Raw genomic sequence first — 17,941 nt, 5'->3', positions numbered from 1 at the left:
ATCACTATGAAATTTTCTATTAAAAAACCTCCAACCTTTCTTTTGTTTATTCTGCAAGATCTTTGTGGTTCCATATTAGTCATGTTAAAAAAAAAAAATCAAAACAAATACACTGACTTGGCAATGAACCACATTTTGACCTATTTCAAAAAGCACCATTTCTGAACGCTGTGGCTTTTATAGATGAGAACAAGAGAATGAGCTCAGCTGAATAATTTCGACGCTGAGCCATGTTTCAATCGTTCAGTACTATTCTGATACGGAGATTTCATTTCGACCGTTGCTTTGGAATTTGCAGTGAAGTTGAAAATGAGTTTGCACTACAGCAGCCACTCACCTGTGGAAGGTCGCACTTGGGTGTTCCCCAAGATACTCCCCCTATTGGCAAGGTGATCTGTTGTTTCAAGCTTGTCATGGTCTCAGAACTGATGTGGGTTTGCTTTGTAAACCAATCAGGTGGACTAAACTAATGTGGCACTTGGATTAAATTCATACAGCACCATCTGGTTTAATGAACTAAAATTCTTCACAAGGGGTGACAGATAACCTACTCCTAGTGTGACATGGTGTAACAGTCTGTCTGCCCAATTTTATCTGAGAGATCAAACTATCACAGAGGTGTAGCTATCACATTATGTCATGACAGGGCAGGGTTCACAGGAATGGTTTTATACTACAGGTCTCCGTTATGCTAGTGAAAAGTAAAAAGGAATTTTGCACTGAAAAAACAGGAACAGTTTGAGTTTGGGGAATTTTTTTTTTTTTTTTTTTTTTTGGCAAGGTGGAAGGGAGTTGCTTTCCCTGAAAGTTCTGCTAGCGGAAGGGCAGTTTCTCACAGAAAGCTTCAACTCTGAATTTTTTAGGAGAGATGATGGCTGTTCCCGAGATAAGCACCAGCACTCCTGGGATAGATCCTTACCCACAGACTACTGACAGGTGCTTTTAACTCAGTTTTGCCTGGCAATAGAGAGAACGGTTGAGAAAAGGGAGTTAATCTTATAAATCTTCACTGACTCAAAGCTTAAACCTCCAACAGCATAATTTGCCCGCGCTCCAGTAATGGCCATACAGCAGACGATCCCCCTGCCAGTGCCTCTGGGTCACCCCCTCGGCAGCTGAGCAAGGCGGGCTCTGTACGGAGCCAAACATGGCGCAAAACTGTAGTGGAAAAGCAGGCACGAGGCAGGGTCCTTTGCCGATGGGAATATCCATCAGGCTCTGTCGTGTGCCACAGCTCACAAAAGTTAAATTATTCAGATCACGCAGCCCCTGTTTTGCATGCTGGGCCTTCCCTGTTTCCATTTCACTAATAGCTACCCCACTGGGTGGATGGCGTGACAGCTCCTGAGTTTATACATCCTTAAACTGTACTAATTACTGGCTTTTAAGTAACTAAGAGTGTTTATGGCGTCTTCATTAGGGTAATAAGTGGGTGGATACGCACGTCAATCAAGTGAAATGGTAGATGAATTGCACATGGTATTTCAGTTAATTTGTCCTGCTAATTTCCTTGTGATATTTGCAGCTGTTGAAAAGGCAGCCTCCTTTGTGGGGATGAAACCAGCTCCACGTTGCCCTGCTTCCTCCCCAGCTTGAGCAGTTACGTGGTTTTTGTAGTACGTGTGGAGTTATCGGAGAAATATACCCTGAATGCTGGCGTGTGGGTATGAGAAAGAGAAAGGGAGGTGCTGCGGGAAAGAGGTGGCTGACGAGGACTGGAAAGCTGGCCAGATGCCCATGTTCTCATTACTTTTGTAGCTAAGGCATTGATATTTTGAGATCAAAAGTCATGTATTCTTTGAGCTCGAAAGTATGGACCTCTTAACGTGTGCCAAGGAGATAAACCTCAGAGGAGGACACGCTATAAAGGGGCAGTTACTGACTGACTTTGTCAGAGTTCCCTGATCTGATCTGATCCTGTTGTAGGCGCTAGCAGTTTAAAGACCAGTTTCAGCTTCTTTTTGAAGAATTTTAATCTGATTAGGTAGAGTCTGAGTTGGAATAAAGGAAAATCACACAAAGCAGTTAAGTCCTGTTTTGGTGTGCTTCCAGCAGCTTTTTTAAGTGGATGTAATGACCGGCTTGGAAACCTAAAATAATAGAAGGAAAAAACGGAAACAGTTGAAAACGGGACAAAAGATGTGCTGCCCTTACTAGATGTATGTATTTTCCTGCCTTCCTCTCCAGATGACAACTCTGAGAAGTAAGAAAGAGGGGCAGCCCTTGAGAAAGGCTGGGGTGGGCTGGTCAGGGCTCCGATGGCCTCCCGCAAGAAGAGGTTGTGAAAGCCGTGTAGCGAGAGGAGGAATTATCTCTGGGAATGGACATGCACCCGAGATAAAAATAGTGAACTGAAAGAATTTATTTATTCAGCTGAGCAATGGTAACGTTAGTTGAGGAGGGGAAGGCTGCGTTCTGTGGAGCAGCTCGTGGCACGTTAGGAGCATTGCCCAGGTGACGGAGCAAAGGCGTTAGGAAGAATTTACTTGGCTTGGGGGTTTTGTTTGATATAATGTGTGTATTTTATTGCCATGGATATTCATGCAAGCACTTTTTTAAAACAAGAGGGTGCGTGGAAAAAGTATGAACTTCTAAACTTGCTGAAGCCAGCAGGACGGTTGCTGTCTAAAAGCGCTAACAAAAAGTGCAACCATGAAAGATGGAATAGAAACTTCCAGGTTGTCCCAGCTTATACTTCAAAACATGTGAGATTATTGTACAGTTCAGCTGCTCTAAAGGAAAACGCCAACATTTGTAACAGGCTGTAAAATAAGGGAGTTTCCGTCCGTAAAGTTGCCCTGGGCTTTGTCTGCCTTTCTGCTGTGTAGTTCACGAGCTCACGCTCAGCAGTCTGGCGCTGCGCGGTACCCCTGCGCCTGCCCTCCTGGGCATCTTCCAGGATGTGGGCTGCACCCAAGACTGGGGGTGCGTGCACCTCTGCTTGCCTGGGGAGACCCAGGCTGGCAAATGCCCAGCTCTGGCGTCTCTAAAACAAACCTTCCGAAGCCTGAAATTCACGGAGTGAACAGTAAGTCCTACTAGCAAAGACATTTAATTTTTTTTTTAACGGCATACATGCTGTCATAGTCGTGTCAGTTGTGGGCATGGTTTGTACTTCTAACAGACCTGGTTATATCGGCAAGGTAAGTAACTAGAGCACAAAGCTAACTAATTATGGTCCTTCTCAGCTTTCCCATGATGTGGAGATCATAGGAGGCTTGTTGATAATGCTGAGAGAACTATATGAAGAGCATTCCTGTGAGTGTTTTATCACAATGTCAGTAATGTTATATACTCCATTTTTATGGACTGTGTTTTAAAGTTATATTTCTCACAGGAATGTGTCATTTTGATTACTCTCGACAAGGAATTTTACAATGCAACTAGATAAGCCTTTTCTGATTAAAATGGAAAATTTGGTTTTGAAAACTTTCAATAGACTGGGCTTTGGTTTCTCCCTTTGCCTCCCTTTTTAACACTGCATGCAGTTGAATGGAAAACAGCTTCTTCATGCAACATTTTCTTTTCAATAATTTAACCCGTAACATATCCAATTTTCATAACTGCTTCAACTTTCAAAAGTTGACCATAGAAGAATTACCTTTTATTTTCTTTTTTTTTATCCACTGTAATAACTCTTTAAATGTCAAGATAGTTTTAACAAACAAAAGAATTCAAGGGAGAGAGGAAAAAAGAGAAATAAAAATTAGGTGTGCGCGGGCAGGAAGAGACCCAGGACAGATTTTATCCTTTCAAGCCAGCAGAAGCAAATATTCAGGAATAATTTACAGATATTAAAATAAATAAATAAACAAACAAATAAATAAATAAAGACCCCTGGAACAGAAGCAAAGGCAGAATTTTTAAATTATTGAGGCAGTTGTATATCCACTTGCTAGAAGGATATGCTGAGGTACATCATGTAAGCGTTCATCCTTAGCTCTCTAGGGCATCGACATTTCTGGAAGATATCGAGACAAGTTTGCTGGAAATGGGAAATGCAAGAAATTCCCACAAACCCATGGGTAGGTGGTAGGATTCTTTTACACTTGGTCTAAGTGGCTAGTGCATCCCATCAAATTTATTAAGCTAAAATCCTTTAATCTGAGAATCCAGAAGCAGTGACCAGCTAGTTTTGAGCAGAAAGGCAGCATCCAGTTCTAAAAGTATAGGCCAGGGAGCCGAACGACCTAGATCCCGTCATTGACTTGGAGTAGAGACGTGATCCCAGCTCCCCGTGCCTTGGAGACTGCGACCGCCCCGGTACACAGCGTGGCAGCTGTTTAGTGCTGCGGAGAGGTGCTGCCCGGCAGGTTGCGAGACAAAGGGAAACAACATCTTGCTGCTCTACAAATGCGACAGGGAAATTTAGGTAGGCCGAAGGTAATTTTCCAAATATTTTTTGAGGTGAAAAGCTACTGTCCTCATTTTTTATTTAAAAAAAATCTCTTTAAAGCAGAGGGGAGAAAACAACCATGTAAGCGTGATTCCATTCCAGCTTTATATTGCAGTCTCCTCTGTACTCTGGTTACCGCTTTGATATTATAATGGTGTTATTTCTTGTAACATGGGGCTACTATGGGACTCATTAGTCATAAACCTTACCCTTGGAAAATGTAAAAGTCAACATCAACCGTCACTAATAATGTATTTCACCTACTGTTATTGTAAGTATGTGAACACAGTCAGAATCTGCTCAGTGCCCGCTCATGTTGTCCTTTGGAAATATCCTTTTGCAGTCTTTTCCTCTGCTAAGTGCAGGGTTCATTGAACATATTTATTTCACATTTTCAGATATTTATCTACTTATAAAATAAAGCAATTGGTCTAGGGGAATTGCTGTAAGGTTTTTTTCCTTAGGAGGAAACAAAATTTGGGTGTGGACCTGAGGGGAGATACCCACTCCACATTTCATCTGAGCCAACCCCACTCTTCCTTCTTGTAAATTTAAAAAAATCTTTGTGTTTCAAAGTGCAGGATCTGTTAAATGGAGCATATTCTTTTCAGACATTCGTATATTTAACAGATTAGCTAGAAGTAGCCTTGACCCTACATCAGTGCTGTTTGTGATGTTTAGCTTGTCGGCTTCTTCGGAAAAATTCGTCTTTCGCCTCATCACCAAGGCTGTCTCATTCAACTGCAAATGATGCCTTCCCTTCTTCCCCACCCATAAGCCAGCTCATTAAAACCAATTACAGCGTTACGCTGAATGACCAGGTAAAGCAGCAGTGAGACCCCTTGTGCTTCTGTGTGGGTGTTTTATTGACTTTCAAAGAGATTTAAGGGAAAAATAAAGAATACTCTGTTATACCTCTGAGTTTACCCGGAAGTAGAATCTGACAGGAACAAAAAAAAAAACCCAACCTTATCCAACCCTGTTAGCAGAAGTACTCAAAACATGGATTAGCACCACCTGCAGGTTTGGCCGTGCTTGTAATCCCATGTGTGATGAAGCAGACGGAATCTGCTCCTGACAAGGAGCAAGGCAGAAGTCTAGATCTGGCCACCATTAACGTGGCTGTGGGAAGAGAAGATGACAAAATCCAGGGATCTTGGTGTCCAGTTGCTCACGCTCGCCTTACATTTTATTTTAGCTAGTGCGGTAACCGCTGTGGCTAGGGTCGGCCAAATGTTGTCACGGTGGTGTTGGTGTAATTAAGTAACACAAAAACCATCGGCCAGCGAGCTTCCGTGCTAAATCCAATAAATATGAAAATATTCTATAGCTCCTACATGCTGCATTGCATCAAGAGAGAAATACATCCTTCAGTCACATGTCCTTTTGTTACTGGTCGTTTAACTTTGGGTTTCAATGTATAGATATATATTTTTAAATCTTCTAGATTGAAATAGTTGTGGATAGATTGATTGTGAACTGATTTATGATCCGTATTGCACCAGAGAAGTAATTTTATGCATATAACTTCTTTTACAATTACCTCCACAATGATTTCAAAGGATTTCACTGCTTGTGGGAGGCCGTCAATAAGTGGCACTTGCATATTCATCCATTTCAATCTGAGATGTTTAAAGACCTGAGGGAATAGAACAGAGCCACTGGAAATTAATTTTTTCAGCAAGTTTGCTTTTTCATTTTTTTTAGGGATAACCATGCTTCAGTGAAAGCTTTTTAAAAATGAAAGTATTCCTAAATTCACAAATGCTGAAAGCTAAAGATTTCCACCAAAATGTAGCAATTCTTTTCAGTATCCTTTGTCATTCAGTTGAATGTAAATCTTGCATCTGGGCTTTTGTAGATATTTCTTTTCTATTAAATATGCACTATTCCCAAGTGAATGAAACTACTCAGAAATGAGTTTGTTCTTTGACTAGAAAATCAGCTTTCCCAATTCCTTGGATTATTTATTTAACAGAACTATGCTTTTAAACTTGCCAGCTTAAAGCTCTCATTCCTGCAGCAATGGAGTATCTGCGGGTCGATTTCCCCTCCATCTTTATTTCTCTCCTTTGCCCTCAGAAGGCCAAATTCTGCTCCCATCTGACAACAAGCGAGCAGAGAAACAAATCTGCTCTCCTTTCTGGGTTAGGTGGTAACACCCAGTGCCTGCTGCTAGATTGGCAGGTTAGTATCTCTGAGCTGCGAGGAAACAAGCAGATTTCCAGCAATTTGTTGTAGGAAACAAATGTCCTGGGAGCATCACACAAGGGATGTCTATACCATGCAGTCACATGCACTCTTGAGCTCCTGAAAGTGTTTAGTACATCACCATGTGGAGGTACTTGCTCAGGTCTCATTAGCAGTGCAATCGCATTAATGTTCATGGTGCTCAGGCTAATAATTCCTGCCTTTAAGTCAACTGTACTGGTTTGGGCATCACACGCATTTGGTATGCTGCTCCCAGTTCTGCAGTTGCTTTGGCCTCAGGCATATCGCTGTAGTGCATTACATGATGGCACCTTAGCTATGGGCAGTGATACTAAAGTGTGCAGCATGCTGGTATTTCACCCAGTCACCACTGCTACAGGAACCAGTTGAGGTTTTTTGAGTTGTTCAAATGGGTTCTGCTGAATTCTTTCATAGGTACTTCTGTTCCCCACTCAAACACAGCAAATGCTGTCCAGACGTTAATCATTCATGGCATTTGTTTTAAAGCGAGAAGACAGCTACCTTTGAGAAGCCATGACATCCACTCCTCTACACCGGCACCAATACCCCAGCATTTAGGGTTAACCACTAGAAGAGGAGAAAGATTGGGGGGGGGGGGGGGAACCTTTGTTCAAATATTGACTGCACATCACCCCAGTTTTGCAGTCTCAAGCTACATGTAAACACTAGAAAGAGCTGAAAAAAATATACTTCCAAAATTCCTTTTTAATTTGTAATAAATCCATTTTGGAATTTACTAAGGCCAACACCAGATGGCCTGGAGCATGTTCTCATTCATATTTCAAAACAGAAAAACCTTTCTCAGAATCTGCAAGCTACGTCTTTTTCATGGGGATGATTTCTGTTGAGCAAGGAAAACTCAGGTTAATTAGGCCAAATAAGCTGATGCAGTCAGAGGCAGAGACGCAGAGGTTGCAAGATTGAAATCCATCAAGACACCGTGTCGACAGATGCCCTCTTAACTTGTTTGTTATTTGCTAGGGGGGGTTGGGCACATAATTATATAGAAATATATTGGGTTTTTGTTACAATAAATGCACCGATGTAAACTGCATCTTATGAAGACTACTAGGAAACTACACCAAGGTGATGTGGATATTGGAAAGTTCCATCTCGGCTGTGTAGACTGCTGTAAAATTGCCCTCGACTGTATGGAAATGAACACTGTGAATGGTTTTGGGGGAACTCAAAGGGCAGGTCTGGAGCAGAGGAGCACCCAGGGTTCCTTCCCACACACCTACGTGCCTATAATTCTGTGATTTGAACTCTGAGAGTCAGGGAGAGCTGGACATCAAACTGGGAAGAAGTACTTTAGAAGGTGAAATGGAGCAACGTGCCGTACAGAGAGGTGGAACCTTAGGCTGAGACATCTGAGAAAGGACATCTGTTCTGTAAGGAACAGAAAAGTGTGACTTGAAAGGGGCAGACACCATCATCTCACGCACACTGCCTTTGCCTGTGTGCTGCGGAGCCAGCGTCCACCCCTAGCATGAGCATCGTGAAAAAAAGAGAGTGCTGTAGCCTGCTCTCTCTGCTTTCAGGGTGTTTAACTGCTAACGGAGAGCAAGTATTCACCTGAAGGATAGGCAGATTCCAGTGTCTGCAGAGAAAGAGACAGAAAGATTTAAACCAAAACTCTCCAGGTCATTGGGGTCCAGCTGCTTAGGACTTAAGTCACTTCTTTTCACTGTCCTCACTGCCTGCATCTCCAGGAGCCTACAGCTCTAGGGAGATCTTCCTCGAACCCTGGCTGTTTTATAACCTCTAAAAGTAAATGGAGAGATAGACAGCTGGAAAGATTTAGAATTACCTTAAATCTGACCAGCAATTCATCTTTTCCAGTGTTAGCAGCAGCTAGCACCAGATATTCTTAAGGAAGAAGCAAGATTTTCAGCAAGCTCTACAGAGCACCATCGTACTGCAAATAGGATTTTGCCCCTAAATTTTGCAGCTTTGGGGAAGTGGCTACCTGCATGATTCACAGCTATCACCAGGGGCCAAATTCAGACAGCAAATTTTTCTAAACATCATTTTATACAAGCTGGAAGCAGGAAGCAGAAAGAGAAATCTTCTTTGTCCAGGTTGTTTCTGTCATTGTGAGATGCAGTGCTGTGGCGTTTCGCTCCCCACCAGCAGTCTCTCCGTGTAGGTTTCCATACAGGTAATTCTGGGCTCCACACCCACCCCAGGCCTTTCTAGAAGCATTTGTCTGGAGGGTTTGGCTGTAGTCAGAGCAAGGATGGATGTCTGTCTCCCACGGCTCTCTGGGCCCTCACTGCCACCCTTGGTCACTCTAAGAGTGCACCAGCTCCATCAACAAATTCCATCACTGACAATGTGCGTGTCAAACGCAGATCTTCCCTGTTTCTGATTGAGTTATAGATCTGCCTTCAGGGAGCGTGACCTGGATTTATCCCTACACACTGTGCAGGTGTCTGGGCCAGAGAAAATGAAAGTTAATCAGAGAAGGATCCTAACCAGTTCAAAGAAATAAACACCATCTAACTGAGGCTTAGTACAGGCCTGGGTAGTTCTTTGAAAAATGCGTCTCCCACTGTGGTGCTCTTGAACTACGTGAAGTGCAGTAGTTCCCTGTGTCTGCCTTCACTCAAAGATGAGGCATATCCAAAATCCAGTACTGCCTCTTTAAAATAAGTCCAAAATTATGTCTTCCATTTTGGCTGTGTTGTTGCTCCTTGCTCCTGTCTGCGGAAGGGAATGAGAAGCAGGAGGGTGCTGAGTTGAAGGCGTTGGGATGGGACTCGGGAAAGACTCTCACCACAGGCTGCTTTCATGACTTCGGATAAATCAGCTATTTCTTTGTGCCTCTGTTTAGATACATATGGACACGTGTCCATGTTCCTACACATCTGGATCTTCCTTTCCACAATGCTCTGCCTTTGCTGTTTGGAAGGGAAGTGCCCCCGTGCTGCCAAGCACAGTGGACACCCAGCCTCCAGGGAATACTGTTGCACCTAGGTAGTGCTGCTGTTCACAAAGCTAAGTAGTAGTATTGTACAAAATATGAGAAACTTCTCGATCTTGCCCAGTCTGTTAGCAAGCAGTGACTTAGCTTTATTACAAAGTACCTAAAAGAACCTGATTCGTTCTTAGAGTATCTTGATGCATCCGTGCAGAAGATACTTTTGAGTCCTAGTGAGACATGCCTTTACCTTCTTATGTTTAGTATTTCAGAGGGATCGTGGCCAGGACACTGGAAATCCTAAGTTTTATATTCAGCCTGACCACAGGCTTGCCGATTGAGGAGGTAGCTTCATCGTGCTGCTCCACTTTCCTGTATTTCTTTTTCTCCCCTTGTGTTTGATTAAGTGGTGGCTCCTTGGGGCAGCGACAGATGCCAAAGCCCCAGGCACATTCAGCTGTCCCACCTGGCTGGGTGGCCTGGGGCTGCATTTGCTGGTGCTAAAATAATAGAAGTAACAAGTGAAGAATATTCCTCCACTCCAGGCTCACTGCTAGACCTCCCTCCCGTAGTCAGTAGTACAGTGGCAAGGGGACGCTCGTGGACAGTGTGGTGCACACACGTGCATGCCGACACACTCATGTGCGTGTGCTCTCTCTCTCTCTCCGTGTTTAATGTCTGCTCGGTGCTGATGGAGTCTCTTTTGAAGAAGTGCTCATACTGTGCTCTTGTAATGGGGCAGAAAGGCTAGAATGCAAGAGGGACTGATCTTTGTTTATTTTTCTTTGGCAATTTTGTGGTGAGTGCTGTGGTTGGCATGTAGACTAAGATGTTACAGGGTGGGAGAAGTTTAAATATAATTACAAGTCGCTGCTCTCTGCAGTCGGCTCTGTAGCTTATAAGGGGGGATGGAGAGAGCATTTTTCCCATGGTGTTAGGGGAGCACAGAGGATGCCCTGATTGCTGAAGATTTGTACAGATCTGAGTGGCAGGGAGTTCTGTTTGGGAATGGGAAATAGCCTTTAGGGAGCAGGAAGAAAGCAGAAAACCAGACAGGCTGCAGAGCTCCTCATGCATTAACAAAGCTAATAGGAAATTACCATCACCTGCAAGAGAGGGATGTTTGGAAAAGTTCACTCAGTCTTCATAATCCAGAGTCCATCTATTTTCAGTAGACCTGGGGTGGATACACTTTAATTTTGGGAGGAGTGGAAATACTATGGAAATCTTTTCCCTTGTTCCTAGTAATGTCTTCCCCAATTTGTTTAAGACCATTGGTCTCCATAATGTGATCTGCCTTCTCAGCTGGCGTAGCAGAGAGGTGTTCAGAAGCATGAATGTCCTTTCTGGCTGCTCCGCTCTCTATGGTGACAGTTTCTTTTAGTTTTACCATTTACGGCTTTTGATGCACATTACAGCACCTTGTGGATATTTCCATCTCAGCCTCTCTGCAGAGAAGACTACTTTTGGTGCCCACAGAGCTTGCAGAATTATTGATTTGTTTTTTTACAACAAATAGGTACCTTTCAGAAGCACCATGAGTGCACGAAGAGCAGAGGTGAAAGCTTTCATTTGTAATTAAGGTTCAGAATGCATTGGAGAGGAAGGCAGAAAGAGCACAGTAAAGTAAGGACTAATAAATTGTAGTACTTTAAAGAAAATGCTTGTGAGTTTGGTAGTAGTTTGGTAATGTTGGCCTGCTTGGTGTGTACAGTCTTCCAGGCTTGTAAGCCTCTTCCCAGGAAGTCTGTTATGTTTTGGAAAAAGCAGAAAAACTTTCAGGCACAAAAATTCTTCTCCAGCTTACCCTCGAAGCTTTTGTGAGCAAAGGCTTTTTTTTCTGGGTTGTGTTTTTTTTTTTTTGCTGGGTATTTTTCGTTTTCTTTTGTTTGGTTGGTTTTTTTTTTTCATTTGTTTCCCACAGGGACCTCTGTTTGGGTTCCTACAAACCTTGCCTTATGTGTATTCAAGTAAGACAGCACCATGACTTCCCTGTTATTTACTTAGTGGTCTTACACACATATGAGGAGAAGATAGTCTCTCCCTGCAGATGATTTTGTGTTAAGAATGTGTCATGGTCAGCATTTTTTAAAATTCTGGCTCTGGAAAGTTTGGTTCCTGAAGCATGGAGTTGCAAACACTCAAGTGTTAGGTAATTAGTTCCAATAGTGAGTGAGTATTTATCACCAGAGTTGCATTCATGTTTTTTAAAACAACCACAAGATCACATCCAGGTACTAAATAAAGAAACTGGTTTTCCACTGAGCTGAATTCTTGAAAATCCCAACAACCAACAGTTATTTAGATTAAATTAAAGTAAATGGAGTTGCTTTCCTTTAGAGGCTTGAACCTGCTTGGAGTCTCGCTTTGGTTATTTGTGTAAGAAAATGCTGGCCCAAGGTTTCATTTCTGCTCAGGCTTCTCTGTTTCACAGGGGAAAAATGAAGATAAATTAGACGGGGTCAAAACTCTCTTCTCACATACGCCTGGTAAATCTGAAATAATTTCACACGGCTTTCAGTTCAGCCGAGGTAAATCTGGGATCACAGCAATGAAGCCAGCAGCATGGCTGTATTCATACTGCTGCGACAAGGTGCTGAGATACTACGGTGCTGAGTGCTACAGAAAAAGCTTCAGGTCAATTAAAAAAAAAAAAAAAACAACTGAAAACAGGGAGCATGTCCTGCGATTTAAAACTCTGATAGGTTCCAGTGCATCTCTAGAGACGGAGGGAGAGAGAAGCAGTACTTCCAGATGGGAAGCTGCATTAGAAGTGTGGAGTGTCTATCTGAAAAGAGACACCTGGGTAAGCGAAGATACTAATAAATAAGCATCCCGGGCTTTGAGCCTTGTGAGTGCTTGTAAGAGAACAGTTGGAAAGCCTTAAGTGAGGGTGTCTTTCTCGTACACAGCTGACCAAGTGTGTTGCTTACAGTTACCATGTGTCAAGATGTTTCTTGCTCATTAGTTTTACACTGATGGAAAGCAACTTTAAATCACTCTTTAGAGGAATCCACCGTGAGGCATGCCAGCTGTGTGCCAGATGAAGGAGTTGTAAAGTCGTGTTGGACAGGCAAAAATATACCAGAGAGAGAGATTTAAAGTCACGAGAAAGATAATTACTTTGCACTCAGAGATTAGCCATAGGAAAGGAAAAGGAAGAATTATACTCTGCATTTGCTAGAAGGTTTCCTGCTATCTCGCCGTCCCACTCACACATGCGCACACATGCACACAGCTGAATTTACTGTCACAATGTCAGGTTAGCCGGGACTGCCAGCGTGGGAGAAATCCTTATGGGAAGATTTCTCAGCAAGCAGGGACTCACTCATTTCTTTCTCGTTGTATTTGCTTTTACACTACAGACTGTAGAATTTGTTGCCCCAGACAGGATGGATTTAGATGCTTTGCTTCTTATGAGGGTTTGAAAACACTCCCCCCCCCCCATGACTCTTTCTAAAAGGTAGGACTGGAGCTGAGGCAGGCAGTGGGCAGCACATCTCTGGAGGTGGTGAGGAAGGCGACGGTGCAGGGACCTGCTCAGGCCAGAAGAAAACATGACTGAGCAACCAGGAATGAACCAGGTCATCCCAACCACACGCTCAGGGCAAGTTCAGCTCTTCACATTTCTGCGCCAGTGTACCTTACCAGCTCTAGCAAGGTAGAGGTACTAAGCTATCCTCTTCTTCAGGGACTTATTTAAATGCCTCGTGGCTATTGTCGCAAATGCTCTGGCCCCTTCAGAGCAGAGCAGAGCCCGGTGCTCTCTCCCTTCACAACTGCCTCCTCTTCCTTCCTGGTCCTTCCAGCTAAGGTTCTCCTTATCCTCCCATTTCAGTGCTGTTATCCTTTCTTTCAGACTGAATAAATAGTCTTTTAAGGAATTAGCATAGTGCTTGCATGGGGTTTTGGGACGTGTTGGCTGTGTGGGAAGTTATGAACTGGTGAGCTGGGGAGGTTCTCTGGCTCGCAGGGTAGAGCTGATGGACTGCAAGCCCTGGCCTTGCTGAACACATCCCTCATCTTGCACAACTGGAAATTTTGGAATTGATCAGACATTGCCCAGTAAACAGAGAGCCAACTTGGAGGGTTCTCAGCCTGGGTCACTTGGTCACTGTTTGTATTACAGTACCTTTGGGCACTGTCTCAGGTGAAAGCCTGACATGAACGCTGTCAAAAGAGTAAAAAGAAACAAAATTGCTTTTACTGTCCAAAAGATCTGTTATACGTACCATCTAATTTTCTCTTAAGTGACACAGGCACCCCAAATATGTTCACTGATATATCGGGAAAATGCTATCAATTAAATATTTCTGCTTAAAATAATTGGACGGGGTTTTTTTTTCTAATGTAAATCTTTTGAACCCCTTCTAAAAGGCCACCAGCAGATGCCCTGACGTTGAGACCCTGCTCCCAGAAAGGCAGCAGATGAGGGTTCACGCTGCATGTAATCACCCTTAGTGTAATGAAACCCTCCTTTTTGTCATTGATTTGGGTTTGTTTTTTAAGTCATTGTATCTAAATGGAAGTATCTTTACAGGAAATTTCTTTCTGCCCATTTGTCAGGGCCCTAACCGCTGCAGCTGCAAACATCGCTGCTGCCTGCAGATGGGAATTACAGCCCTATGAAGTCTCTATAACATGACCCTATTACCTGCCCCCCTTCCTCCCTTTTATCTAGCTTTGTGCATGGATGGACCTTTTGGAATGTTATAATTTGGATGTGAAACAATTATCCTAAAACAGTTAGCCAGAGCAGAGTGGACACACAAATTTATCTTCTCTCTCTCTCTTTTGGTGAAGAACATCTATCTTCCATGACCTCTTGATTACTGAAGCCTTCAAAATATATTCTTTGGTCTGTGACACTGTGCTCGGTGCAGGGCTGAGCATTAAATATCACCCTCTGTGATTAATTGGAAGTTAATTAAATCTATCACTGAAACAATGAGAAGGCAATGATCTATGTAATCATTGAAATAGTAAATGAAATGATGTAAGGGCCCTCCATTTCACTTATTGACAGTGATGGAGGGGTGCCTAAGCCCTGCTGCTCAGCTGTGTTTTCTGCCTGACCACACAGGCTTGCTCAGGCAGACACAAACTTTCCAATGAACCCAGTGGCGAAGCAGAGCTAATGGTGGTCGACCAGACGCTGCTTTTGCTTTTCCTTTGCCTCCTTCAGATGCTGCTCAAAAGGCATCTAAGGTAACTCTGGTATTTCGGGTGTACAGTGCAAGTGCTGTACCTGAAATGGCAATCCCAAGGGACAAAGCCTTTCAGTACTGTGCATGGATCATCTTGCTGTTTTCAGCTTGAATGAAAATACTGCTGCTCTGATTGTTTGGTAAATAATAACATAACATTTATTATTTTATATTTTAAAAGTACTTCTTACATGACTCTGTAATTTTTCAATAGCTCTGAGACTGACGCTGTTCATCCCATCCTGGCAAGAGATGCTGAGCACATGATGATGTTTCTCACTGATTGTTAAAACAGCCTAAGCAGTGAAGAATCCTAGAATACATGAAAGTATGGCTGGAAAGGATACCATATGTCATAGCCAGTACCCGACCAATTTCTCTAGGTATATTTGGGGGGAGAATAAAAATATTATTTGCTTCCCTCTTAAATGACATTGCGATAGATTTTCCTTTTGGATGCTACTCCACAGTGTGAAGATAGGACTCATTTGTTAATGTAATAGGAAATGTTTTGTAATATTAATTTCTTATTTCAGATGCACAAGGATAACAGCAGGTATACTCTCAGACACCACTTTCAATAAATCCTCTCTCGCTCTGGAAACAAAAGAACGGCAACCTTGAAGAAAAGGTCAGGAACTCATCCATTCCCTTTCTTTCCTCCCACCTTGCTTTTTTCCTGAGGCTATGCCTGGATACACATGCACCCCTGGAAGGATCCCTGGAAATCTGTGTTCCCCTTTGACGGGATGGGCTCGGTTCTTTTCCCTGGCTCCATGGGCTCTCAAAGTGCACCCGAAAGCTCAAAAGACTCGCGTAATTTAAAGGAGTTCCCTCATCTTGTCCATCAGTTCAGTTGCAATGCACTCTTTAACCAGGAGACGTTATAACTTCTCATTGTATTCATTACTGTTGTTCCATGCCTGCCTTTATGCTCCAGATCTCTTCATTCCACTAATTCCTGTAGGAGGCGTGGTTCTCATCTCATCTGGGCCAGCTCTGAGGGCAGTGGAGTAACCCTTGGCTTTACCACGGAAGACTTTAGTCTTTCAGAAGCAGAAAGCAGCTCCCCACAGAGGGCCAGCTCCCTTAAACCATGTACCGTAAAACATAGCACCGAGAAATCATCGGCTATCCAAAGAGTTTGTGACCAAAGTAATGTAGGGTTCTCATCTCCTCAGGAGTGGCTTAAGACCATGTGTTGTGTTCTGATCCCCAGTCCTCGTCTTTTTCATGGGTAGAATGTTTTATTATCTCCAGCAATGTTTTCCATGGCAAAAAACAGTGGCAATGCATGCAATGAGGAGTGAAAAGGCCTTTCTGAAGACCCAAGACTCCTTCAGGAAGGAAAATATACCATAATTTTCTTTCCTCACCCTCCTGACCCTGCATCTTCCAGTTTTTGTGTTCTTTTCTTACAGATAACCAGAGGTGATGTCCGATTTGTTTAATTAAATGAAAACTAAACCTGCCACTAAGCAATAGTTACTGACTAAGCAGAAGGGAACCATTATTTATCATGAGAGCTGTAAGAGAGCCCTTTCTATGTGGCCTCCTCGCTAACAGCAATAAATTAGTTAACCTCACGGTATCCTGATAACCAAATGAGGTTCCAGACACCTGCTCAAACCACTGTGGTCAGGAGATAATACTTCTGTGTTTTATCTCTGTCTTTCTTTAACCAATACAAGAATTATTTCTAAGATGATCAGAGGGAAATAGTCTCTGTTCCAGGAATATTTTAAATACTTGGTCCTCACTTGAGAAACTCATGGCCTTTTTTCTCTGGAGCTGATTAAGGGGTGTGAGATCTAGGTTTTACGCTGCAAATCAGCTTTACTAATTTTATTTGCTTACCTTCAGTTTGGTTAGGGATCTGAGAGATCTGAGAGCTGTCTTGTGGGAAGCTGCCCAAGGTGAGCTCACCTGTAAGGCACCTGCTGTCCCAAAAGGTAGCTGGGGACTCTGTGGTTGAGGTGGGCCGTCGGAGCTGGCGTGCCCTGCCAGCAGCTGGGACAGGCAGTGCTGTCCGCCTGCTTCTGTCAGCCAAGAAAACAGCTGGGACTCAAAATCAGACCCAGCTCAGCCAGAAGACAGTGCTAGCGTCGCTTTCCTGTCACCGCCGCACCTCAGTCCCTAAGATAAAGCTTCTGGGGGAAATGAACCCGAATTCCTGGGTGAAGAATCATTCAGATCACGTTTAATATTCAAGGTCAAGTTCCTACCATTTATTATTTATTGAGCTCTGTGAGCTTGCTCAGCAGCGCACAATACATAAAGACACAGACTCTATCATAATGGATTTGCAATCTAAATTTCACAGTGTAAGATAGATATTGGTACATATTATACCTGGTGGCTAGGTCACAGTCCGGTCTCAGAACAATGCAGAGATTTTTTTAAAAGCTTCTTCCATTAGTAGTCCATTAGAGTGGCATAAACTTTTTAGATTTGAACAATTAATCCCCCTAAAAATATTCAAATGGATACATAGAATATTTTAAATACATTTAGTACACGTGGAAAGTGCTGACCTGACATAACTACGTATCTGTGTCCTCCTAGCCACAGAGCAGTAACAGCAGGGGGTCTAAAGAAGTGGTTTCACATTTTCTGTAGGGGTGCAATCAGTTTAAAACTGTTGCCACACACCATTCCCAGCCCCTGCTTCAGTACAGTGGAGCAAGTGGTTACGGGAAGAGGTTGGTGCCACCGGCACAGGGTAAATAGGCTTTGCGGAGCTCTGTGAAATCAGCTTTGCGCGTGCTTCACTGGCATGTGTTTCCAGAAGAAATCTGTGATTTCGCAGGTTAATCAGTGCTCTCATGAGGGGACCCCAAATGTAACACCTCCCCAGCCCCTGTCAATCTGACCATCTCCATGGAAAACAATGGAAATACAGCAATGCGGGGCGGCGAAGGGAGCTGTGCTGGTAGCTCTCCGGATCTGCTCTCTTGGTAGGCTGAGGGAGCGAAGAGAAGCTCAGTTTAGCAAAGCATCTGCCATCGGTTAGTCCAGGAAGCCATGAATGGCAAAAAGTCCTGGAGAGCTGAATTGCAGCCCTCACAGGAGAAAGCTGCCATAAGACTTTCTTGAAGAGTATAATGAAGCAACCCAGGTGGGCGTGGAAAAGAAATAATCATCTGCAAAATGAGAAAACAGGGAGAGAATGTTTTTGAAATC

This window comes from Vanellus vanellus (genome assembly GCF_965231255.1).
Source record: "Vanellus vanellus genome assembly, chromosome: 4".
NCBI classification, from domain to species: domain Eukaryota; kingdom Metazoa; phylum Chordata; class Aves; order Charadriiformes; family Charadriidae; genus Vanellus; species Vanellus vanellus.
This window is presented reverse-complemented; position numbering follows the sequence as displayed.